The sequence below is a fragment of the Pleurodeles waltl genome, chromosome 3_1 (assembly GCF_031143425.1).
Source record: "Pleurodeles waltl isolate 20211129_DDA chromosome 3_1, aPleWal1.hap1.20221129, whole genome shotgun sequence".
Classification (NCBI taxonomy): domain Eukaryota; kingdom Metazoa; phylum Chordata; class Amphibia; order Caudata; family Salamandridae; genus Pleurodeles; species Pleurodeles waltl.
Genome location: NC_090440.1, coordinates 935,259,997 through 935,287,178, shown reverse-complemented (window position 1 = coordinate 935,287,178; position 27,182 = coordinate 935,259,997). Strand labels below are relative to the sequence as shown.

Genomic DNA, 27,182 nt, shown 5'->3' with positions numbered 1-27,182 from the left:
GGAATTGGAGGGGAGACGTTCACGGTTATCTGCGGTGTAGATGCTGAGGCATCGAAGGGATTCCTAGTAAGCCTTTCTACCTTGTCCCTTAGTGCCGCTGCCTCCACCCTAGAATCTGCCAACTCTTGCTGCACTAACACTAACGCCTGTAAGACATCATCCATAGATGCCATCTTTGCATTACACCGAGCAGGAGGAGTATTATTCGTGGGTGCGTTATTCTGTCGCGGTGTAGGTACTCCTCAGACTCGGTGTGATGCAAACAAGGTCCACCTCCTGACACCACCAAGTCACTGATAAAAAACCACAGTGCATTGGAGTAATCAAGCGAGGGAAGGAAGGGGAAGGATCAGCAGGGACGGGATAACTGTAAAGAAAAATACACAGTGTTAATTATCACATTGTCTGTCTATTCTCATAAGGTCTCACTAAAACCAAAACGACCTGGACTGCCCATAACTCATAAGGGCAGAACTAGTCCAAAGCCTGACTATGTTCCATCAGCATCACCAATGGATGCCCCAAGCCACCTACGGCCACTAATAATCACCTAAGGGTCTCACCGCCCTTCCTCCTAAACAATACTACAGAACGTATAACGAAACGAACATAAGGAGAAAGAATAAGGTGGAGAAAATCTATTTTGTACTTCTTCCTATGATTCAGTTAACCCACTAAGCCTTTCGTTAATGTCACGTATATTTGAAGAAGTACTTCGTTCATATCTCAGTGAATGTTGACAAGAATTATTTGTCCCGGCTGTTTGGAATCCTGCAAACAGTAAATCTCATTCTGAATCGCCGCCAACAAAAAGCCAAAAGATTATGTCTCATAAGATCGCCGTTCCTTTATTATGGTACCTCAAAAGTAAAGTGCTCCAATTTATGACAGTCACTCCCAACCTGGCCGTAAGGAATGCAGAAATAAAGAAAGGCGATAGCCTCCGGCAAGTAGCAAGCTTGCCGCTTACCACCTTCTTAGTACTCGGAATTCAAAAGGAGGAGCAGCTCGGAACTCCTTCTGCCGGTAAAAGGTCAGTTTCCAGGAGGGGGCCTTGCTGAATCTCATTCCTCTTTTCGGGCCGCCGATGAGTTCCCCCCTGGGGAACGCCGTCCGCTCCTACTTCGTTGAGGCTCCGACCTGCCTCATTAGCACAAATAACGCACACCCTTTCCAGGGTGCGCCGACTTTTACGCGATCTCTACCGCGCTGGGCTTCATGGGAAGTGTAGTCCTTAATGACTACAATCTCCCGATCGGCCCTGTAGGCGCCGGCTAGCACCTGACAAATTGCTGTATACCTGGTATACAATAAAAACCCATTGCAATGTCCATCTCATTTATTGGCTCTGGGTACCTTGGGTTATTGATGAACTTACAAGCCCTATATATCCCCACAACCAGAAGGGTCAGCAGACGTAATGATGTATTGCTTTCAAAATTCTGCCACAGTTGGAAAAAGTTACAGAAAAAAACATAGAAATGGCAGGGGGTGGGGGGTTCAACTCAATTTCAATACTTTTTTATTTCAACTGGTACTTTCTATAGGAAAACCTTGAAGGATCTATACAACACCTTGCTGAATTCAGAATGTTGTCTATTTTTCAGAAATGTTTAGCTGTCCAGGATCCACCATTGGTTTCACACCTGTTTCTGTCACTAACTAGAAGAAGGCTGAAAGCACAAAAATAGAAAAAATGGGGTATGTCCAAATAAAATGCCAAAACTATGTTGAAAAATGTGGTTTTCTGATTCAGGTCTGCCTGTTCCTGAAAGCTGGGAAGATGGTGATTTTAGCACCACAACACCTTTGTTGATGCCATTTGCAGGGGGGAAAAACAGATGCTTTCTTCTGCAGCACTTTTTCCCATTTTTTCTAGAAAACCAAAATGTTAGCTGTATTTTGGCTAATTTCTTGGTCTCCTCCAGGGGAACCCACAAACTCTGGGTACCTTTAGAATCCCCAGAATGTTGGAAAAAACAGGACGCACATTTGTCGTGGACAGCTTAGGTGGACAAAACGTTATGAGGATCTAAACAGGAACTATCCTAAACAGCCCAAAAGAGGCTTGGGGGTGGGGGGGATGAGGAAACCTGGCAGCGAATGGGTTAAGACAAAGCCTACCAACAGTAGATAGTAACTAAAACAGACAACGGACTCTTGAATAAAGGCAAATATGATGGCCATCTTGGGGTGGGATGTTTCATTTAATGCTAAAGGACTTCTAGCTCCAGTAAGTGTAAGACATATATATATATTTGCTTTGTGCAATTACCTCCTACGATGTACCCACATTTACCTTTTTACTGTTGTTTACAAAACAAAATCACTGTGGAGTCAATTCGAAGGTCATGAAAGTAAATCCACGTCATTTAGCTGCTCCTGCTCCAGGAACAGCTCCCTATGTCACAGACACATCATGCGTACATCCTGGTACTTTTTCTGTGGTTCATCTAAAAAGAATGATCTTTATGTGACCTTTCAGATTTTTTGTTTTACTTGTAAGCGGCAGTGATCATTTTGTGAAATACTCCTTTATCCCATTTTTGACGACTTGGGCTTGTTTTCAGTTTTACTTTGGTAGCAGTTGGTTTGCTCTGGGCTTGTTTTCACGGTGAGTTGCACTCGTTTCAGACATGGAAACACCATTTTCCTAAATAGGTGGAATGGGTATCTTTCCTGGCTATTCCCTTTATGGGAGCTTCTTAAGCGGCTAGTGCAAGACTCAGGCGGTTCGTATTAATTGTGGAAACCCGACCCGACTAGTCTTTGTCTTGCAGCTGCATCAGTTGGACGAGAGCCACCCGGTCTGTAACTACGTCACGAGTACGTCACCACCTGCGCTCTTCCCTCTGCCCCGCCCTCCCGAGCACCCCGGCTCTACCCCCCGGGCCCGGGCCCAAAACTGAGTTGCTGTTGTAGAGAGGTACTTGGGCGCCGGACTCGGGTGCCGGGTCCTCTCAGTCTCTTCCAGCCGACCTCGGGCGCTTGTCGCTGCCCGGGGGCCCTACAAGAGTGGTGAGTATGACCCGCTGCTCCCCTCCGCATTTAACGCTCTAGGGCACTCGCTTCGCATTTTGATTGTGTACCCAGTACAACACGGTAATGCTGTATTGGCATTATTATTATTATTATTATTATTATTATTATACTTACAAGTGTTCCCAGAGTTTACTTTTTTAACGCTGTTTATAGTTTTTTAATGCATAGATTGAACGAAATACAGTGAAAGGAAAGGCACAGATTCCTTGTGTATCCTACAAACCCGGTGAAGGGTTCACCCCGGCAACGTTAACCTTCTGTGTTGCTTTTCCTTTTTGGTTGCCTTAGGTTGTAAATACATGCTAAGTAGTCAAAATATTTGTACCGGCTTACCGGTTGGTTTTAAGTAGGAGGATGGTGATTTGTCCAGCACTTAGTTTTTATTACAGAATAGCTCTTCGTGGTTTCATGCCATATCTATAATGTCAACGATCCCTTCTTTGTCTGTGTATACCTGCTTATCTATGTTTCCACTCCTATGTTGAATACGTTTTTTTCACTTGATTAGCGTTTTTTCTTTTTTAGATTTTCTGCAAAGTCCTTAAGACCTGAACCATTTTGTCATGGGTTGTATCATTTTATGCCATTACCAGCGTGTTGTGTTTACATGTTTAACTTCTTCATGGCAATGGTGCAAATACACTTTCTGAGTTTTTTTGTTTCTTTTAGATTATGTGTGGTTTTAAAGCATCCTCAGTTATGCACGTGACCCCTAGCCACCCCGGCGCTGTAGCCGCTGCTCCAATTGTGGCGGGACTGGCCTCTTTTAATCTTATTTCTAGTATGTGCGTTAAGCTGCTCCTCAGGACAGCACCTCTGGCAATTGAGAATCACGGCTTTTCACCCTTTTTAAGCTATTAATTTTTTAACTTAGCCCAAAATATTTCAAGGCTAGTGTTAATATAGTAAATATGCTCCTTGGCTGTTTGGGAGAAAGTATCTATTTCCTTAAATATTTCCAACTGAAGTTGGATAGTACATTTGCGGAAGGCAGAAATCTATCTCCATCCTTAAGGGATGGGTCTACCATTTGCTCTGCAACCACTGCTCCATGCCAGCCCAATTGAGCTTCATCTGGTTGAGCTTTCGCTTTACAAACACTTATAGGCACGCACTAAAGTATCGAGACTACAATGGTGATGAAAGAAGTGTTTGCAAATAGTCTAAACCAGTGCTTACCAGACGTTTTACACCCACAGCCAACTTTTTAGAAGAACAAACTTCCTTAACCCACTTAACTTTAATGAGCATGAGGGAGGTGACTTTTTAAATGTAACTAAAGCATGGTGTGGTAGGACACTGCCGTTTACAAACAGTGCATTTTCCATTCAATGGCAATGACTTTTGCACAGTCTTACTGATAAAACTAAATGATGCTAACATATGAAAATTGGGTTTCGGTGAAATTCTTATCATTTGTGCAACACCATGTAAGGTGTCTCGATTTTTTTTTTTTTTTTTTTAATTTAAAAAATAATTATTTCCATCACACTTCAGAATGGCTTTCCTAGCTTCTGAATAAGTACAGTTCGTTTGCATTTGTTAGGTGTTAAAAAAATTACATCCTTCAGCCTTTCCTTTTACACTGCCTCTACTGCGGCATGATTGTCACATAATTATCTTTACGTTTCTTTATCTGAGATGAAGTGAGAGAAGTTTGTAAACACCAATCCCCACATGAAAAATGTAAGCAGCACTTTGTCAGAAGACACAGACTGACATTTGACCTCTGTCATCATAGCACAGCAAATGTGACAAGATAAATACAGAAACTTGAAGCAATTTTCACTTATTGCTTGGACTTTCACAACCCACTGAAAATCGGCTCAAGGCCCACCAGTGAGTTGTTACCCACAGTTTGGGAAACACTGTTGTAAAACCACGGCAATCCCTCTTGATAGCATTGCAACCCATTGTTTTTCGTCCAGTGTTGTTCTACACAGGCTCACCTTATCCCAATCGGTACTGAGCCCGCCCTTCATGGTAACAGTTGATGTAACTCATCTGGCAGCCCTGTTTGTCCTTATTATAAGGTATGCTAAGTAATCGACACAACAGCATATAAAAAATTCTGACAGTTGATTTAAAAGAATTCTGAGCTTGGGACACAATAACCCTTTTTAGTGGTAGCTAATTAGCTAAGTTGATTAGGCCTTGCCCAACAAATGTCTGTGCAACCTCACACATTCAACTGTCTATACGACTGTAAGACCCAGTGGACCGGTTGCTTTTTGTCAGAATGAATACCACAAAGATATTTTACTAAAACGCTTAGAGCATTTAAGTGTGGATGCAAAATATGCAGTTGTACAAAGTCAGCAGTTGCATTACTGTTCACTGTTTTTCACTGTTCTTCATAAGCAGTTGTCCATTTTAGATGTCATTTTGTTTGGATCTATGTGTAATTAGTTACTACAGTGAATCGACACTTAGTGATCAACGTGGCAAATTTAGAAAGTTCTTTTACTTTATAGAATGGAAGATCATGTAAGTCAGACACACAATTCGTAGGCACCAAATAATTTAGAAAAAAATCCCTATTAAAAAAACGTTGGCATAAGAGACGTTATGCCAACGTTTTTTTAATAGGGAATCTTTTCTAAATTCTTTGGTACCTACGAATTATGTGTCTGACTTTTGAAATCGCATCTTGTAAGCTCTATTGTGAGTTTACAGATAGAATGTAATTATTCAGATGCTTGTCAACACATCTTTGTGTAGTTGGGAGAGATGGACCAATGCTGGAACTATCAGTTGGGAAATATACTGTAGTTTGTTTATATAACACAGTAGGATATGTTCGACCATGGATGCCAGTGAAGATGCAGTGATACGCGCCTGACAGACTGTGGCAGCACACTAAAGGCGCACCACAAATTGCTACCTTCCATGCATTCTGCCAACGTTTAGACAAGTTGCTCTTTTCAGTGCTCCACTTGTAGAACAGTAGTGTCAACAAAAGCACATTGGTAGACTTAGGAAGTCTTTGCACATACACTCGCCATTCTGGTTCCATCCTATTGCTTTGTTAGTGTTAGTGGATCTTCAGACAGTTGGTAATTCTGTTTTCAGCGTTAGGATCGAGCATAATGTTTGTTTGAAAACTATCTATTTTCATTTTTTAATCAACTTGAAAAAATGCTTGATAATTTAATAGTGATTGACAAACGCAACGTATTGTCGTCTTAGTAATAAAAATGTGCTGCATTTGAAGAAAATGCTTCTGTTATACATTTTTTTTAATTTTTATTTCATTTTTACTGGAAGGGGTACATTTTTATTGTATTTTCGGGTATGACTTGGGCAGCTGACAATGCTCTTTAAAATATGTCTGGCTTGACCAGCCCAACAAGAACAGCAAAGTCACATAGGTCTTTAGTAATCAACCCAGTGGAGGTTGACATTTCATACCATTTCACAAGTTGGGATACGCTCTGACGATTTGCAGGCTGTGTTCTGAACAACCAAATGACAGTCCAGAAAATGTGGTGAGTGTTTGACTCTATATTACAGTATAGAGACCCATACTCGAGCAATTGGATTAGTGTCTCCTTGAAAAACAATGTTTCATTTCAATGACTGAAAAATCACCAAAACGGTTCTAGACCTACAAACTGAGTAACTTAAGATGTTAGTAGACTCACCAGTTCTCCACTCAGTCTTGTATTTAGCAGGAGAATATATAGATCTAGATCATGAGTACACGCAAACATTTCCCCCAGGGATCAAAAAGTTTGGTCTGTTATGTGCCTGTGGGCCTCATTGGTTCCAGCTGTGTGGCGGTTGGGAGAGGTGGCTGGGTGGATTGGCAGTAAGGTAGGTGTAAGCGAAGGATATTTGTTTAGTGAACAAATTGAACCCAGACATCCTGGAATTAAACCCGGATTCCCATATTTCCAAATTGTGTGATTCTAGACGATTGTTAAATTTCACTTTACCTCCTTTTTTTTCTTCATTTTTAATCACATATAATTGGAGTTGAAACTACATGTTTTCAGATTGTGCACTGTACAAAACCTGCTCCTGTAATTGATAGAATGAACTATAATGTTGTTCATTTAGAACGTTAACCGTGGCAAGCCCATAGAGCGCACATGACAACTGACTTACCTCTTTAATTTACCATTGGTGGTGGTGTCAGGATGAGGGGAAGAATTAATGTTTCCTGATTCATGTTTGCAAAAACTGTCACTTTTAAATGACTACATCTCAATGTACTGATATATTAAATAGTACTAAGGTTAAACAATTCTGAACTTTAACTAAATAGATTGTCATATTTTTACACCTTTAGTTGCTTCCTTTCTTTACCACCAATTAAACTTGAAATAAAAGATTGCCTGTCAATTTAATATTTTATTATTGATAGTGCTGAGTGCTCTTGTTGACCAGGGGGCCGCATGCAGACTGCGGGATATAGTTTGAGTATCCATCCTCTAAATCATTCCATGCATTTACTCCAGTATCTTTCTGGTAGAGTAAATTAAAAGAAACTAGGTGCCATCTTTACTGTAAGGTAGGTAAGTGAATTCATGCGAATGGTTGGTGGCATTAAAAGGAAGAGTTGCAGGAGATTAGGTATTGTTACGTTGCAGGTAGGACTTTAAATGTGAGAGTTAACCTTTGCATTTTGGTATGGAGGTAATTTGCTGAAATACAGTAATGACAAAGGCAAACATGCATGTATCTTGAAGTAAGCTGTGCTTGGAGAGTAGAGGCATGTTATAGTCTTGTCAGGTACCTTTTGATAACAGCACGTATCAGACGAACAGTTATCCCCTGAGGCTACCACTGTACTACTGCTTTATAAGGAACAGGTGATCAGCTCAAGTGCTGGAAGCATAAAGTAATTGGCTGAAGCACATCGAGGGAGAAATCAAGAGATTTACACTGCACTAAAAGTCAGTAACAACCGCATGATCACAGCAGAGTTAGAGAGTATAAAGGTTAAATAATGAAAACGGTGAAAAGGCAATTCTGCAAAAGTTAGAGCAGATGTCTTCTGATGTTTACCCATTGGGTTTGACTCGCTGTATTAGTTAAAGTGCTTAGTGGATTCATTTCAGATGCTCTGGTTGTGGCATGTCATAAGATGTGGGTAAGGACAGCTTTCCTAGACAATAGAAGTGTATTGCCTGTATTCCTGTGGCTGGGGGGTCGGCGCCTGTCAGTGAAATGAGGAGATTTAGACAGAACTACCTTCTGCACTGCCATGCCCTTTGTAAGCAACGGGTTACTGATTAGAACTTCCTGATTACTGCTGTGTGGTATGCAGTATGAGTGAATGGTGAGTGTAGTTTGTTACTGGAGGTGTAGAATTTTCTCTGCCAGTCCTCCACTTTGTCCTTAATTGCTGCTTCAGATTGTTGAAATATGTTTTGTGTATGTTAGGTACATCTTCTTCTTAATTTGTCAGAATCATTTAATCTGTGTGTGTGGTGGCCCAGTTAGCTAATGTATCCACTGCAGGGATTAGTGTTTGATCTTATGGGCACATGTCAAAATCCTGGCAGGGCTATTCAGTTTCTTATGTAAGGTTAATAAAATGTGGTACAATTGAACTAGGAAATAATTAACACAGTTTATCTATCATTAAGCAATCAATCAGTGTATTTGTAGAGTGCAATACCACCCGTGAGGGTCTCAATGCGCTGAGGGGAGGGGGGGAGCTGCTACCGCTCAAATAGCCAGGTTTTGAGCCGCTTCCTGAAAGTCAGCAGGTCTTCAGTCTGTCGTAGGGGTAAGGGAAGGGTGTTCCAGGTCTTGGCGGCGAGGTGGGAGAAGGATCTGCCTCCGGTAGTCGCTCTTCAGATGCAGGGGGCGGTGGCGATGTCGGCTGAGCAGAGTTGGCGGGACGGGGTGTAGAAGGTGAGTCGTCTGTTGAGGTAGGTTGGGCTGGTGTTGTGGAGCGCCTTTTGGGCATGGGTGAGGAGCTTGAAGGTTATCCTTTTGTTGATGGGGAGCCAGTGTAGGTCTCTCAGAAGGGGAGTGACGTGGCTGTGGTGGTGGGCATCGAGGATCAGGTGTGCGGAGGTGTTTTGTATGCGTTGCAGTTGTTTGAGGAGTTTGGCTGGGGCTCCTGCGCAGAGGGCGTTTCCATAGTCAAGTTTGCTGCTGACCAGGGTTTGGGTGACTGTTCTTCTTGTATCTGTGGGGATCCATCTGTAGATCTTGCAGAGCATGCGGAGGGTGTTGAAGCAGGATGAGGAAACAACGCTGACTTGCTTGGTCATGGAGAGTGTTGAGTCGAGGATGACTCCCAGGTTGCGTTCGTGCTCCCAGAGCGGTCGGCCACCAGGAGTCATCCAAGGCTGAGGGGTTGGCGCCGAGGATGAGGACCTCCATCTTAGTGCCAAGAGAACCCTTGGCTTGAAAACACTTTACAAATACCTGTGTTTTTATGTCATTTAATGTTCATCATGTGATGCACCAGTGCTGGCAGGTATGAGTGATTCTTCTCCAGCCCACCTCATCTTTTAGAGGTTATACTGACATGGTGGAATGCGTCCAGCTCCAGTAATCTTTCTGTGACCTATTTCTCTTTAAAATCAACCTCATAGGCATATCAGAATAAAAACAAGCATTTGCAATGCAATGGTCTCACATTTGCTCGAGTTAGGGCTATTAGCGTTGTAAATTCCTAGCCTGACTTTTCTTGCCACACAAATAAAATGGAAAAAACCGAGTGCGATAGTACTATGTAAAACCCAACGTGATCGCACTGCGTGGAAAAGATAAAGTACTGCAGAAAGCAGGCTGAAAACATTGAGCCTTGTAAGTTTTCCAGTAGTTGGTAGGTGCACTCAAGGAGGGCTAAACACTAGAAAAGGCATGACGTATGCATGCCTTTCACAAATGAAAGCAAGCAGATTTTAAAAGGCAAGCCCACAAACCATTGAAAGTGACAGGTGTGACATGGGGTGGTTACAAGCCCAAAGAAAGATTACAACAGGGACAGAGTGCTTGTGCGCACAACCCTAATGATTGTGACTTGCTTTATCCAACTTTGCTTGGTATTTACATGTGATCCTGGCATGTGGCAGACTATTTCTTAGTTTTGCTAGAACTACCATTTCAGTGACCTGTTTCTCTTTAAACCAACCTCATAGGCCTATCAGAATAGAAATGATTATGTGACTTGCCCTTATGCAATCTTGCTTGCCATTTACACTTGAACCCGGCATGTGGCAGACTATTTCTTAGCTTTGCTAGAACTAATACTTGCCAGTGTTAATGCTAATATTTGATAAACTGCTGTCTGTATCTGCTCCTCTTTCAGAGATTATTCTGACAAGTTTTTTTCAGTGCCACCAAGTTGGCCCATGCTATTTGTGTCTCTTTACCCAGCAGGACACTACTTACTGTAACTTGTAGTTTTGCTTTTTTCTTTCCTAACTAGGAGCTTCCATGTCTTATCATATGAATTGTTGTTTGTGAGCAAGCCAATATTGGCTGCAGGTTGAGCACTTAGCTAAGAATGTCATTGACTTCTATGCAGCACTACAACCCTTTCAAAGGCAGGGTAGTTAGTGGCAGTAATGCATGTAATACATGTACTGGTTGTGTTAATAGCAGGATAGGTCTGACATGTATTGGCTAATCAAACTTGGATCACTAAATTGTACACAAATGGCAAATTTAAGCTTGATTACTATGCTTAATCTATGGAGTGTTTTCATTCCTTTTCAGCATGTGATTACCAAATACTGAAGACGTCAGAATCTCATGACTGCCAATGGGCTATTAGATGTTCCGGACCTGCATAGTGTCTAAAAGTCCAGTGGGCAGTGTGACTGGCAGATTAGTTTAGTTGTCAGATCAATACCTCATTAACATTGCAAGGGAATATTTAAAGTTCTGTGTTAATAATCCGTTGATGTCAACTTCTTTTGATCACTCATAACTTGTTAACAAAATTGGCCTTGCGTGGGCAGTTTTGCCACTGGCCACATACGCCATTTGTACCCGTCCTAGTTTACTATGTGCATGGAGTATTTTGTGGTGCAGGGTCTCTCAGACAGGAAGATTATTATGACAGTAGGGTTTATAACATACTCCCTCGTGCATGCACTGCAGGGCAACCAGGAGGTGAAATACTACAAACTATCTTGTAGCATGAGGTTTCACAGCCAGTAGCCTGAAGGTGGGTGGTTGCAATATATCTGTGAGTTAATATATGTTGGTTTAATCTATTTGATGTAAAATATTCCCTCCTGCAATGTAAAGCCACCATTCCATAGGTAGCAGAATGTGTGCAAACTCTTCTTTAGGGAAGTCACAAAAGTTTACAGGCGGCACCCTGACCGTTGAGACTTTGGCGGACGGTGTAAACCATCCGCCAAAGTCATAATGCCCCCCCTGTGTCTCTTTGGTCTTCATTTGACAATCTAGGAAATGTACTGCAAATGTAAACCGTGTTTATTTACAGTATTATTTTGGAAAATTAAGTGAATGCTTCAAATTAAATCTGTCAAAGCATTTCACAATATGCTTCCACAGAAAGTCAAATAAGAAATCGAGCAGTGGTCAAGCGGAATTATGATGTATACTGAACCGTGCTCTAATTTGAATTCTAGCGCAATCAAAGTGCCAACATATGCAGAGCTACCATGATCAGAATTCTGGCTTAAACTGATCACCTTCATAAACATAAATTGCATAAACAGACTCTGAAGATTTACATAAGTAGATTCAATGTATATTCAGAGTCCGGTATAATTAGTAGGGTGACCTAGTTGAAGAAGATTTTATCAAAGCTCAGATGTCATGAAAAGGCTATTGTTATTTGTCACCTCACTAGGAAAAGTGTTTTCATTTTTATTTTATTTTAAACCACAGAACGAGTAGATTTTTCGAACATCTTGTCCCCTAGACAAGTAGATATTTTATAAAATTCCACCCCACTGGTACACATACGTTTAATGCAAACACATAAATAAGGGCACACAATCTTGCTACTTGAAATAAAATCAGCTTTTGCAAAGCCCTATATTTGTATTTGTGCATGTCCACCATACAATTTTAAAGCCAGTCAGCATGCATTGCCACATTAAAGCCAGACCTGTTGTCCTTGATGTTTGTTTCAATTTGTGGCTATGACTCTGCTTGCCCAATTGTTTACTTTCCACCTTTCACACCATCAAATGTTTTCATTTTGAAAAGGTCTCTCAGAAGGTGTTAAATCAGTTAAATGTGAAAATGTCTGTTTTCAGTAGAAATTAGATTGATAACTAGGTCAAGTCAACAAGAAACTGTCTGTATTGTAAATTCCATACAAAAAAAAAAAATGTAATTTGTTACTTTTAAACTGGTACCTATGCTCCATTGTGTCGATGGTGGTATTTCAGCATAGCTACACACTGACACTGGGTTGACAGTTTTTTTATTTTTTATGGAAAGTGCATACCCATGGCAAACGCAATGTTAAAGTTAGCATTTTGAAAATAAGGAATGTAGGCTGCAAAACGGTCCATTTAATATAGACTTGAGCAAATCTGGACTTTGCATAATTATTTTCTTACAAGATATCACCTAACACCTGAAACTATTATGAAGCACTTACTCACAAATACGGTAGACCTGGAGCACTACAATAGGTGAGAAGCAAGTTTAACTGGATTTAGCAATGTAAAACAGTTCCATTTTTTTGGAAGTAATATATGGAACTGAAGAAAGACCTGTAGGAAGTTAAGCGTAAAAGCGTATTTGAGTTGGAGAAAATAATTTACCAGAATACTCACTTTGAGATTCACTATCAGCTATTATGAAGTTTTAAAACTTTAGAAATGTGGAATCTTCCTGTGAACCAGACTTGGTGCTGTGTAAAAACAACAACTTGCAGCTCCTGATGTAATCTGAGGAGCATGTAAGAGATGCTCACATGCAAGCTTGGTACATATCATTTTCTACTTCTTTCTTCTTTGCTATCATTTAATGTTGTCTTCCACTTGTCTTTCATTAGTAAATGTGGATTAGCCAGTTGGTGACCAGTGATGTTCCAGGAAAGAAAATATTCGTTATCACTTTAAAGAATCAGTGCGCTAAGTCCTTCAAAACAGAGTCTTAATCAAAACAGCTGACATGCTGGAAAAGCACAAAATATGCTGAAATCTGATTGCTTTGACACACCAACAATGACTCATATGATTAATCTTCCCCAAAATAACTTAAATCCACCTAAGATACCACCATGTAGAAGACATTACCTCCCGTCCCTCCCTCGTCTTCCTTTCCACCAATGAGGCTCCCTGCCCCCCCCCCCCCCCGCCACCTCCTGTTCTTTTTGTCTAGCCCCGCTAGACTTACCTTTCTTCTTCTCCTCCACGGCAGGGCCTGACGGGCATCGGCTTGACTCTCGACGAGAGCGGAGCTCCCCGGGGAGAGTTCCCGGCGGTCGCTTCTTCCGGGGGCAGGCAGTGCTGCCTTGGAGACGCGTCCTTGGAGTCTGCTGACTGAGTCGGTTGGCTCTATGGTGGCTGGGGCTGTGCTTCCGGATCTTCGGCTCGCATTGCTGGGCTGATGTGCCGGTTGTGTTTTTTGGCATTTTGGGGGGGGGGGCGGGGGGGCTTTCTCCATTTTTTTAATGGGTGCTGGGACCTATTGACTGCATTTCTTGTTGGGATAATGTCGAAGGTTCCATCGAAGCGACGCAGGATTGTTTCCTCTTCTTCGTCTTCGGGGGAGGATGTTGCAGTTCCCCTCTTCACTCCTGGGGGTCGCCAGGTTGCGGTGGGGGCTCCTGCACCTCATGTCTAGGGAGGAGGTTCAGGACATGATTGAGGTGGCTGTGTCTCGTGTTTGCAGGCTGGAGCATCCAGACCCGGACGTTCAGGGGCTGCGGAGGGGTCCTCTTCTTCAGATGATGACGGTCCTTCTACTTCTGGTGGGAAATATGTCTCCAGGGAAGAGATGTGGGAGGTTCTGACGCATATTCGGGACAATTTAGGTTTTCCTATTTTTCAACCTACGGGGACTGATTCACACTTGTTCCCTCAATATCAAATGCCTTTGAGGTTTGCCATGCCTTTTCAGGGCCCTGTTAAGGATATGGTGCTTCGGGAGTGGAAGGATGTGGACAAGTCTCAGGTTCCACGGTTCCTTCAGAAGCTGTACTTACTGGAAAGTTAAGCTGGATTCCGTTTTGGCAACTCTAATTGGCAAGACGGCGGTCAATCCGGAGGATTGTGTTCCTGCTGATGCCACTGACCGTAAGGTGGATTCAGGTCTAAAAAAGGGCATTTGCGGCGGAGCATTTGGTCCTTAGAGCGGGTATTTTTTCTGCTTATTCTGCAGAATCCTTGGTGCATGGTTTTGACAAACTGGCGGTTGCTGTTCAGGAAGGTTCGGAGTGTTCGGAACTGCTGGCTGTTATGGAACAACAGGCCCGGTTGCTGGCAGACATGTCTTCTGATGTTGTCCGTACTTCGGCTCTGGCGTCGGGAACTTTGATTGGGGCTCGTAGGTCCCTCTGGTTAAGGATGTGGAAGGCGGATCCTGGGGAGAAGTCTGCTCTCCTGAGACTGCCTTTTGAGGGGCGCAGTTTATTTGGAGATCAGTTGTCTTCCATGCTTACGAAGGCTTTTAAGGAGAGGAAACACGCCTTGCCTTACAAAGGTGGTTTTTCTTCTGGCAAGGGTTGGCGGAAGCATTCGCTGTCTTCTCCCAAAGTTGATTCCAAGTCTTTTTCTTTCAGGAAGTGTCGTTTTCAGCCCCGTTTGTCTCCTAAAAAGTCTGCTCCTTCGGGGCGGGGTGGGGTGGATTCAAGAAGGGGTCCTGACAATCATTGTGGGCCTGGCAAAGGGCCGGTTGGGAAACGGCTGAGGCACTTTCTTCCTGTATGGCAGGAGGATGTCCGCGATCGCTGGGTGCTGGACATTGTAAACAATGGCTATGCCATAGACTTTGACAGGTTACCTCCAGATTCCGGGGTTTGTCCTACTCCACTGCCTTCGGACGGGGTACGGAGGCAGGCGTTGTTGGAAGGGGTCCGGGACTTGCTGCTCAAAAGGGCCATATCTCATGTTCCTGTGGGGTAGAGGGGTCTGGGCTCTTATTCCATCTTGTTCCTAGTTCGGAAGGTGTCAGGGGGATTTGATCCTGTCCTCAATCTGAAGGGTGTGAATGCCTGGATCAAGACTGTACATTTCAGTATGCTTTCCATTCAGTCGATTTTTCCTCTGGTTGGTCCAGGGGATTTCCTGGGGTCTCTGGATCTGCAGGATGGTTACCTGCATGTTCCAGAGTCTCTGCCTTCTCAGCGGTTCCTTCGCTTTGCGGTGGGCCAGGACCATTTTCAGTTTTGCGTCCTGCCATTTGGCCTCAAGTCCTCTCCACGGAAGGTACTGGCTCCTCTGGTGGCTCTTCTCCATTCCGAAGGGGTGTTTGTCCATCCTTATTTGGACGATATTCTAATTCAAGCGCCCACTCAGGTTATGTTACAAAGGCATGTGGCCCGGGTTCTGTTGGTCCTGCAAAACCACAGTTTTTTGGTCAACTGGGGGAAGTCAGATTTGGTTCCTTCCCTGGATCTGGTTTTTCTCGGGGCCCGATTTCGGACTCTTCTGATCTTGGTGACTGTGTCGGAGAAACGGTTGGTGTACCTCCAGTCACAGGTGTTGTCGATCTTGTCACAGCTGGCTCCCAGGGCACTTCAGTGGTTACGTCTGCAGGGTCATTTGGCGTCAGTGGTTTTTCTAGTGCCGTGGGCACGGTTTCATCTTTGCCTGATGAACTGGTTTCTCGTTCGTTGGTCTCCAGGGTCGAGTTCTCTTCGTGCACAGATTCCTGTGTCAGGGTTTGTTCGCCGGGAGTTGGGTTGGTGGCTGGTGCCGGCTCGTCTTCGTGTGGGGGTCTTTATCTCCTCCTCACCCGGTGGTAGTGACGACCGATGCCAGCCTCTCTGGTGCGGGGGCTTGGATGGGGTCGGCTCAGGTCCAGGGGCCTTGGTCGTCTCTGGAGGCCAGACCCTCCTCGAATTGGCGGGAGTTGAAGGCGGTGCTTCTGGCTCTGGTTCATTTTGGGAATCCCTGAAGGGATTAGCAGTTCTTATTCAGACGGACAACTTGGTGACCAAAGCTTATGTGAGCCGGCAGGGAGGGACCAGGTCACGGTCACTGTCCCGCATTGTAAGGGACATTTTTGTTTGGGCACAAATGTGGGTTCTTTCCCTGCGTGCCACCTACGTTCAGGGGGTGGTCAATGTTCGGGTGGATCTTCTGAGCCGGGTCATTCCTTCGTTTCAGCTTTTCTCCCTCAGGTTGTCCCTGTTTCATCGCCTGGTTCACCTGCGGGGTCTTCCAGTGTTGGATATGTTTGCCTCCCCAGAGAATGCGAAAGTTAGTCGCTTTTGCTCCCAGTTTCGTTGTCCTCAGGCTTGGGGGGGTGGACGGGATGTCGTGTCCTTGGCCTCAGGGTCTTTTGTACGCATTCCCGCCCTTCCAGTTGCTCCGTGAGTTTCTGGTGAGGGTACGTCTGCTGAAGGCCAGGGTTCTATTGATCGCGCCCCATTGGCCACGGGCAAATTGGTTTCCGTTGCTTCGGTTAATGGTGTCCGGTCACATGTGGACTCTTCCTCTCTGTCCCTTGCCTCAGGAGTTTCCTTGCCTCCCGATGGGATCGTTGAGGCGGTTGCACTTGACGGCTTGGAAGTTGAACGGAGGGGATTGACGTGCTTAGGGGTTCCGGTCGCTTTGAATTCTACTTTACTGGCTTCGCTGTGTCGTTCCACTTTACTGTCTTATGGTCGGCAGTGGAAGGTTTTTTCTTCCTGGTGTTTGTGGCATAGGTTGGATCCTATAGCTGCTTCTTTGTTTGAGGTGATGCAGTTTTTACATGATGGGGCCCAGTTGGTGTTGTCTGTGGCTTCCCTTCGGGTACAGTGGGCTGCGATTCAGGCTTTTAGAGGTCCGTGGCGTAGTCTGTCTGATGAGGGTCATTTGATGCCTCATTTTTCCAGGGCCTTCTTAACTTGTTTCCTCGTCCGGTGCGAGCCTTTCCTTCCTGGGATCTTTCTTTGGTGTTGGAGGCCTTGTCTGTTCCTCCCTTTGAACCTCTGGATTCATGCGATTTACGTCATCTTTCTTTGAAGAATTTTTTTCTGGTGGCCGTTACTTCAGCCCGTCGTTTAGGGGAGTTAGGGGCCTTGGCCTGCTCTTTTCCTTTTTGTAAGGTTTTTCCTGATCGGGTGGTACTTATTCCGGTTCCTTCTTTTGTTCCCAAAGTGAATTAGTCTTTCCATGCTCGCCAGGAGGTTATCCTTCCTGCTTTTTGTCCCGATCCTTCCTCGGATGAGGAGGTTCGGTTGCATTTGTTGGATGTACGTTGGACTTTGTTGGACTGTCTAAAAGTGGTTGCTCCTTTCCGGAAAGGGGATTCTCTGTTTGTTAATTTCGATCCGGCTCGGAAGGGGGAGAAGCCATCCACTGCTTCCTTGAGTCGTTAGGTTCGCTCTCTGATTTTGATGGCTTATTCTTTGAAAGGGGTTGTGCCGCCCCTGGGGATACAGGCCTTTCTACCAGGGGTATGGCTGCTACGGTGGCGGAGCTGCAGGGCGCTTCTGTGGTGGAAATTTGCAGGGCCGCTACTTGGGCCTCACCTTCTACCTTTGTTCGTCATTACAGACTGGCGGACTTGGGCAGTTTGGAGTCTGTATTGGGTCACCGTGCCTTGTCCTCTATGATGTAATATGAGGGTGTTTGTCCGGTGTCCTTTTTTTGGTTGTGATTAAACTTGTTGCAACTCAGTGTCCGTCTCCTGTTTTTCTCTTGCTATGTCTCATTGGTGAAAAGGAAGGCAAGGGAGGGACGGGAGGTAATGCGTCCATTACTTAAGATAATGGCTTTACTCCTACTCCCTCGCCTTCCTTTCCGTGCCCTCCCAGTACGGACCGCCTGATTTGCTGCTTGGGCTTGTTTCTGTACAGGAGGTGGTGGGGGGTTTAAGGGGAAGGGAGGGATCTAGGGGGAGGCAGGGAGCCTCATTGGTGGAAAGGAAGGGCCATTATTGTAAGTAATGGACGCATTATGGCAAAGTCAGCTCACAGAACGTAACTCAGAAGGTTTTATAGATATTTGAAATGACGGAATTGTTCTCAGACATTGTTCAGCTTCTCCTAGAATCGCTTTATTCTCAGGTGAACAGTGAATGCAAGAAGCGAAACGTTTTGTAGTGCTCTGGCCACGTTAAAATGGGTCACTGCTTGATACTTGCTGAATTGAGTGCTGTGTATGGGGTGTGTGATATTTTCTACATGAGCACTTTCCTGCTAGGCAACCTTGCATCATTAGTGGGAGTATTACAGGGAATTAACATATTCTGGATTTTGGTTAAGACTTCTATCCCCACAGTATGATAGAAGTCTGGTTGTATTACATTTTGTGTAGTTTGCATGCAAAGAAATGTGAAAGGGGATATGTGTACCTGTTCTAATTGTAAGCCCATATGTGTTTTTCACGTGCACCGCTTATGTGTGGGAGTTGGTTGCACCACATCTGATTGCTATGTTCCCAGCCACACCTCCATGACTCAGCTGTCTTTTCTGAAGGTCGCTTCTTCACTTTGAAAGTCTGACATCATGGGTTATGATTAATGTATAATCTTCTGCTTATTCCTCTTTGGTCTGCTTTACAACTCAAAATAGTTAAACATATGAACACGTGGAACTCGAAACCGGTCCAATTTTCTGTTTATTCCACAGAATTAGTTTTGTGACTCATGGCAGTCAGATCTGTAAGCCATTTGGAAAACGTTAGCCTCTGAGTGAAGAGAGACTGTAAAGTACAACAGTGCTAGTCTGAACAGTTTGCTTTTCAGCGTTGTTACTGGGATGTGAACATTTTTGGGGATTTAAAACTCCTGTCCGTGTCCTGGCGGGAGAAGCTCCTTTGGAAAACTATTCTTAACATGGTACTGAAAACTATTTCCACTTTACTAGAGATTTTCAAAACATTTGTGATTTTATTTCTTGTTGAAAAAGCTGGGACGATTATATTTTTCCTTTTTATCCAAGTAACTTTAAAAAAAGCATTTTTGAGTGCTTCGGTTGGGTTCGGTGTTGCAGTCAGTTGATCTCGGTGTTGCCTTGTTAATATTATGCTTCTCTGAAACGCTCTACGAATGTTCAAATACCTTTTGTCATTTCTCAACTTATCATTAATATCGCTTTAGTATTCCCATTTTTAAAGCTTTGTTGTATAATAGGCTAATAAGCTTTTCTAGCTCTGCACGAATGGCGGTTGGTTGTCTTTGCTCAAACGTTTTTCTGGAAAAATATATTTCAGGTGTCAGATGTAGGGTGAGTTTGGCTTTGTAGGTGTGCTTCTTTAGTATAACCAACTTTCCACTTAAAGACTGGGATCTAACTAGCCTTTGCTAACCCGTGCTTTGCATAATTTATGCATTACTGCAGGCTTGTGAGCATGTTTTTACTGCAAGTGACTGGGCATGAACTGAGGGGCTCCACGTACCATGCTTAAGAAGACACCCGACCTCCATCCTCACTGCCTTCAGCCACACACCATTACTTTTCAGGCAGTTCAGGAGTGTTTTGTAGGGATACCAGCTCAGGTAAATTGTGCAGCTGTTGCTGCTAAAAAATAAGTCTTGTCATCATTTGAAATACGTGAGCTGACTGCCACCAAGAATGTACTTGCAGTTCAGAAACTCTGTGACTTTTCACCAAAATTGCAACAAACTTGTGCCTTAGAAAAGCAGTGTTCGGATCATTTAAGTGTAGCACGTTATATCTTTAGCCTGCTCAGTCTTCCCACACCCAGTCTTCCTACTTTTCTGGGATGTTCCCTGGTTTGACAGGTCTGCAGTCGTGATTATCCCCGGTCTCTGCATTGTTAATCATGCTGTTTACAGTCATCGGGGCCAAAAAGTATTCATAGGTCCAGTGCTTCACTGTTTCACATTGTTATGAATCAGTAACTTGGCTGCCTTGTTATACATTAAACGTCACTCTGGCCTTTGTCCGGTCCCCTCTGTGTTGCCTGGTATGTTCAGTTATTTTTCACTCACTGACTGCTGATTGATTTTGCTCTGCCTCAGGTTTCCTATTTACTTAAGCATAAAGTATTTGGAGAGTTTATGAAGAAAAGTGTCCATAAGGCAGTGCTTCAGTGAGTGGATGCATATGAAATATTTTACGTTGAGCAATGTTAGAACAGAATTTGCTGACTAGAACGATTTGTTGGCAACTAATGCCTGCCTGGTGGACCTCGGGCCAGGATTTGTTTCTGTGAGAGAAAAAGTACTAAATGACACTGGTTAGTCAAAATCGGAATCTTACAAAAGCACTGAGATCCACCTTTTATTTTGTTTGTATTACGGTAATAAGATCCATTAGTGGCAGCCTGGGTACTCTGGTTACAGTGAATTCAAAAGGCGGCAGCAGTATTAGTTTTTGGTGTACATATCAGAGAACTCATTCCTCACTATCATGACTGGTTGCCACTGACTTGTAAAGTTAAGACCCTGCTCATTAAATGAGAGGCCGTGTAGGACAGCAGAGTTTCAGCATATAGGTGAACATGTAGACTGGTATAATTGGGGATGATTATAGAAGTGGCTTTAGAGTCTGTGTAGCATGTGTTAGTTTTAGAAGTTAGGTGACTGAAAAGCAGACTGCAGGATTGCTGTGGATGTTGAGAACATCCTTTGAATTCTCCAGAATATGACATATTGGTAAATGATACATACTTATGAAAATGACAAGTGTTCTAGTATCATAAAGTCAATTTCATGGGCAATGTTGTTATTTGAAGCATTTTGGTTTGTTTTTAAAATAAGTTTATTGGTATTTGTGCGTATATAACAATACAGTACATCACAGCCCATCGCATAAGGAAGATAAAAAAAACTACAGATGGACAGTACACCATTGCAGTTTCCTTTGAAAACAGTTTGCCTGGAGCACTCGTAGCATTTGGGTAACAACTGCTTTAATTCACTTACATTTTTTAAAACATTTTTTTTTTTTTTAAAGCCCTAGTCTTACTTTGAAGTCCTTTTTGTGACTGAATGGATCTACCATCGCAGGGAGGTTTGTATGGAGACATAAAGTGATGCACAAAGCCATGTCGGAATGTTTTGCAATCCCTGATGTTGGAAAATTACCAAGGTTTAGGAAGAGCTCCTATTGGCTGGCAGGGATAGGCTGATTGGAACAGTTGGATTTTACTTTCCCTCCCGAAAGTCTGGATCTGAAGGATTTGCTTGGTTATTGATAGAGCAGGATAATAAGGATAAGATGGGAGCATACACAATTGACAGTAATGTTAGAATTGCTAATTTACCGGTGGTGTGTATAAACCTTTGAATTGTACAGAGGATCTATAATTTCATATGCCACCTGATAAGCAATAGAAATAGTTTAGTCTCCTAGGTAGGAGGCATATAATAAGTAGGACTTTTTTGTGTAATGATGAAATATTTTTCACTTGCCCCAATCATAGGCATGCCCATCTTCCCAGGGGCGTGAGCATGTGATGAATTTACATCTTGATTGGTAGCTTAAATTTGAAATAATCAGTTATTGACCAGTGATTTGGGTCAGACATTCATGTTGTAAGATGTTTGCCAGGTTATAGTATTTGGGTCCCATAGCAAGAGTCTGTCCCAAGCCCGTTAACAGTTTGGGTGTACCGAGACTGTGCTGGTGGTGGTAGTACAAGCTGTGGCCAAAAATATCTCACAGAGCAAGGTGCTTCTAAATTCCTTATATGAATACAGTATCTGGTAATCTTGCTTTTTCCGTTTTCCCAACTGGTGAATTAAAATGGTTGCTAGGCATGTTGCTGTTCATTTTATATGATGGTGAATAGGTTAGTGTTTTGGTCTAATCACCCTTCAAAAACACAGTAGTGCTACTAGATAATTCTGTTCATAAACTTTGTCTACATTTAGACTAAAGCCCCGACATCAGCTTTGTTTCGTAATTTCTATTGTGGTGATGAGAGGAAATATGCATTTAGATTTTTTTTTTAAAGCTCCTTTCTGAGTCATTCTAACCATGAATGTTATAGAAAGAAACCACAGGCTTTCTGTTTAGCAGGAGATCCCTTTGTGTTAATCTGTGGCACACATACAGCTAGAAGGAGGAAGAGACAGAATCGTTTTAAATAAATCTTTTTAGAATAAAGTTTACCAAAGTAATTTGTGAAATGAAGATATTGATAAATGTAGTAGTTAGCAACGGTTTCACCACCCCTTCAACTACTTAGGCCTTTTCTAATCTGCTGATTTTTGCCAAGTTGTTAATTACTGCGAATAAGAAAAATTGAGCTGAAATGTTTGCTGATTCTTCTGTATTCCCCTTCAGTTTCTGCCTAAAATTTAATGCATTGATTCCAGTGTTCACCAACACATCAGATAATAACTGTTACCTCTGTGTGCTTATTTGACGTGACCTCTACCCTGCATACGATAGATGATCGTGTAGGCCTTGAAAGTTGGTCACAGTGGATTTGGATTTTATATTTGATGGCTTCCTTCAGTGCTGACTTTGAACAAAGATTCTTAATTGTATGCATTTGAACGAATGACGATCTTTATTCAAATTATCATAAAAGCATACAAGTTAAAAACATCACCGGATGAAGTGAAACATACAAAACACCGTAGTCCCATACAACCTATTTCAACATCAAGACAAATCAGTTGTTCCGGTTCACTCACATCATAGCACCAATAATAAATCAGCCCTTCATTATAAAAAAAATAAAAAACAGAACTGTTTATGAATAAAACGCATTGTTTTAAAACGAGCAAACATTCAAACAGATCTCTGGGGTACTCTGGTAATCCAAATGTAATAACGTTAATTTAATTTTTTTTTCTCTAAATGCAATTCTCTCGAAACGGGTATTAAAAATCACCTGATAAAACAAGAATAAAAATCACAGAAAAAAAACAAAATACAGCCGACTTTGCGGGAAGCTTTCATCACATGAACAGAGCAAAACTGAAGAGCTATCAAACTGCTCAAGGGGAAAGCTTGATTGCCATCTAAAGATTCATAAACAGAAATTTGTAAGAAGGGTCCTATCCCAGGAGTGCAACATGAATTCTAAATCTGCCTCCATCACTGTCCCCAAATGCCAGATCAGTATGTCAAGCCTGGAATATTCTTCCTCTGATACACCTCTACAAAAGGGGGTGGGTGGCTTCTTACCTATGCTACTGGCTAGGTGGCCAAGAAACCCAACACTCCCAGGAAACGTTTTCTGACCGTAGTAATACATGGAGACCAAGTACCAGCTGAATCAGAAATTACCCCTAAATAGGGGAACTTGCGTACTCTGAAGATGGGGTTCTGACCAACTGAGAGCTGCCTCATTTTTACACTCCCTGAGCCACATGCCATAACAAAGATTTTGTTGGCATTAACCTTCAATTTTATATTAGACATAAAATCAATAAAGACGTCTATACGCGTTTTTAAGCCCCTAGGCATCCTGATTAATTTGTTTCTGCTATCTTTGAGTTGTGAAGTCCTCCATGGTCCACTCGTTCTCCCGCCCTTTTCAAGCAACCCTTGTCAAATCCACTAGGTCTCACTTTTGTGACCTTTTGGCTTTGCTGATGGTTTTTAGCCTTGTTCATCATCCCGTTGCTGTGCAGCATGGCTAAAAATACAGATTAAAAAAGCACAGAACACGGAGGGGATGGGATGGGGAAGCAACACAGAGGAGGTCAAAGTGGGAGGATGCAACACAGAGGGGCTAGGATAGGTGGGAGGCAACACTGAGGGGCCATGGTGGCTGGGAGTCAACATAGACGGGCTGTTGTGGGAGGAGGAAACATTTGAAGTGGGAAGGAGACAGCACAGGGGGGCCAAGATGAAGTGTGGGAGGCAGCATAGGGGGTGTGGATGAGGGCAAGCAATGAGGAGACACAAACGTGGCACAGAGGGCAGGTGTGGGAAGGAGAAACAGCGGCTGTGAGAGAATGTGGGGGAAGCAACATGAAGGGTGGTGGTAGGAAGGAGAAGCTATGGGCGAGAGACTCGTGAATTGGGTGGGGGAAGTACATGAGGATGAGCACAATATGGGGGCAGAGAGAAGCACACTGATGATAGACTGGGATAAAGAGTGTTGTGGGAGAAAAGTACTTACTTGAGACTGCTAGAAACACATGCACTCCCACAGAGTGTTAAACCTCAAAGAAAGAGTAATTCTTGAAAAAGCAAGCAGTGGAAGCACAGAAGCCAGGCAGTTCTAAGAAATGGTAAATAGGCTACGTTTCATGGGGGGTACAACACAAAATGGAGGAGTTGGGATGTGAATAAGAAGCAGGTACTCGAGTTGCAGGAAACCCAACCAATGGTAAGCAGGCTCCAAGTCCCTCTGTTTTTAGTAAGCCCACTGTATGTCTCACACAAGGCAACATATGCATTCTCTAGTAGGCTCCTCCTAAAATGGCCCATCACTCCCTGATGTTTATTTTCAAACATGTGCTCCGAATGATCTTGAGTAACTATCTTCTTGAAATCTTATATGCTTAAAATGGCTGTAATATCCAGTGCCTGAGTATCAACTGTCTTCCGATGTCTAGGTTTGTAGTCTGTACACATTACACTTCAAAATTCTAGCAAACTAGGAGTGAGTTTTACAATATGATGTCCTCTTTTGAGTTTTGACAAATAACTAATTCTGTTTCCTTGTGGATTTTTATCCCCTCTCTTCCATTACGCTTCACAGAGGCCGCTTTTACAGGCATGTTAAATTTTACATGCCCACAGCCACAGAATGGTAAGGGGACTTGCAGAACGAGTACAGAAAAGCAATTTATTGAAATCTTACTACCAGACGGTGAATTGCCAATAGTCGCACATTGTATACAGCAGTGTTTCCCAAACTGTGGCCATGACCCACTGGTGGGTTGCAAGCTGATTATGGTGGGTCTCGAAAGTCTAATCAAGGAGTAAGGATGCTTTAAAGTCTGTATTAATCTTGTCACATTTGCTGCACTTCAAAGACCGGGGTCAGTTGTCAGGCTATGCCTTCCAACAAATTGCTCTTTATTTTTTTTTAACATGGGGGTTGGTGTTTACAAACTTCTCTCACATTGAAGTCAGTGGAAAAAAATCAAGAGAATGATGACTCAGTTGTGCTAGGGTACAGGTGTGTGAAAGGAATGGCTGTAGGATTTAATTTTTGTAAATACCTGCAAATGAACTGTACACATCCATCCGTTAAAAAAAACAAAATTAAACCTTACGTTTTTGGTATTCCTAAGTGTAATGGAAACACAGATTTTACAAGACACGTTACTTGGTGGTGCCCAAGAGATAAATATTCAGTGAACCCGAATTCCACTCAAAATCGTATCAGTAAAATTGTTTGGCTGTGCAAATTTAGTGGCCATTTCAGTGGAAAATGTGATGTCTATAAAGGCGAGTGCACACAGTGATTTAGTCCCCATTAAAAATTGCCTGTCTCATGTCTGTTAAATCTAGCTAGTTTGCGAAAGTTTGTTGTTCTAAAAATTGGATGTGCTTCTGAAAAGTTTGAGGGCCACTGGAACAGTATTAGTAGTGCCTTAATAAGTGCTACTCCTGATTATGATCATCGTGCTTTAAACGACTAACTGCACCTTTTAACCATGTGCCTCTTTTTGGCTGAGCACATGATGAGGGAAGGTCACGCCTGTCAACACCTGCTCTTTGATCTTTACGCTGAGGCCTTTTTTTTTTTTTTTTAATAATCTTTGGTTTATCCAGTAGGTCTTGCCTTTAGGACCTTATAAGTGTTTAACCATGCAGCACATTATCCTGAGTTCTGTGCTTCCAGGGGTTGAAGAGCTACACAATAGTTAAATACAACCCTAATAAAATGCCAATTGCCTTGGAGAGACGATGTGACATAAACTTAGAGTTGCCGACTTTAGAACAGGGAAGCCTAGTTCGAGTCTCCGCTTCGGCTGTACCCTGTGCAGTTCAAAATAAAACTAGAAAACTTAAGCTTCAATCCAAAGAGCATTTGATTGAAAAAGTACAATATCATGAAGCATGGCGCCGAGCCCCGTGGGCTCCAAAAGCGTGTCAGGAAATAACGTTTGTATACACATTCATACACAGCTACATTCTGGTTAGCAAATGGTGTCAGCTGAGTGCTTTTTGCAGACACAAGCCAAGTGCCCCGAATCAAAACATTGCGGATACTGAGCAGGACACTAACAAAACAAGCTGATTCAAAGGAAAGCACACTGACACTTAGCTATATGGGCGACCGTGCAATAACCCATGTAACAGGGTCCGTCTCCAAGGCTGCAACAAAACAATCAAAAAGTGGGACAACAGTAAAGCATTTACCAAAGAAACCAAAGGAGTTTTAAAAGGCAGGCCAAGGAACGAATGAAAGTGATGGGCGTGGTGAAAACTAGCAGAAGTAGATTACAGCATGTTGAGACAGCGCATGCGCGCTGCCTAGGCTCGACCTAAAACTGGCTGAGCCAAGGACGTTGCAGAGTGTCATTGTTTGTTTATTTAATGAGTTTTGATCTTTAAAGGGTTCTTAGAGGAATAAGCGGAATACATGCAATAAAGATAATTAAATTTGATGTTCTTGGACCCACAGTGAAAATACATATAGTAGAATTTGATCGTGGTTTGAGTAACACCTGACAGAAACGTCTCCATGATACATAAGGGATATTTCACAGTTCGTGCACATCTTCGTGTTGCCATTTGACAGCTGTCTTAATTCCAGAACTTAGTTAACAGTAACATTCCTTTTATTTAAAGGCTTGGAGTCTCTCACTAGAATGCCTTTCCTTTTGAAGCGTTTCCAATTCTGTTTAAATGACGGTATCTTCTAGTGTATGTTTGTGGGCCGGGGTAGTAAGTAGAAGTTTGACAGTGCACAATTAACTTTTGAAATGGTGCCAGTCTCCTCTCTTTCTAAATCCGTATTTAGGCAATACTAATTTGAGTGATTTCATTACAAAGGATTAGTCTGCTTGAATACAGTAATGCGTTTACACCTAATAGTCAAGGCTTTTTTTCTAGAAACTTTATCCTACTGAAGAATTTTATTGTTGTTTTGGGGCCCTTTGGAGAAACAATTGTTGTTCTTCTAACCATATAAAACTATCATAGAATACTTGTTTTAACCACAACATACATTTTCACTAATTGT

General features: G+C 42.8%; 1 protein-coding gene across 3 annotated transcripts in view; it reads left to right on the top strand.

Moving 5' to 3' along the window:
• Positions 1–2,813: 2,813 nt before the first annotated feature.
• The window catches only part of STK40 (serine/threonine kinase 40), a 354,611-nt gene continuing 330,242 nt past the window's right edge, over positions 2,814–27,182 (top strand). The window contains exon 1 of one of the 3 annotated variants that reach the window (XM_069223947.1): positions 2,814–3,018. The gene's annotated coding sequence lies outside the window, so the exon portion shown is untranslated. The remainder of the gene's footprint in view (positions 3,019–27,182) is intronic. The other 2 variants (XM_069223948.1, XM_069223949.1) reach the window with 2 other exon arrangements.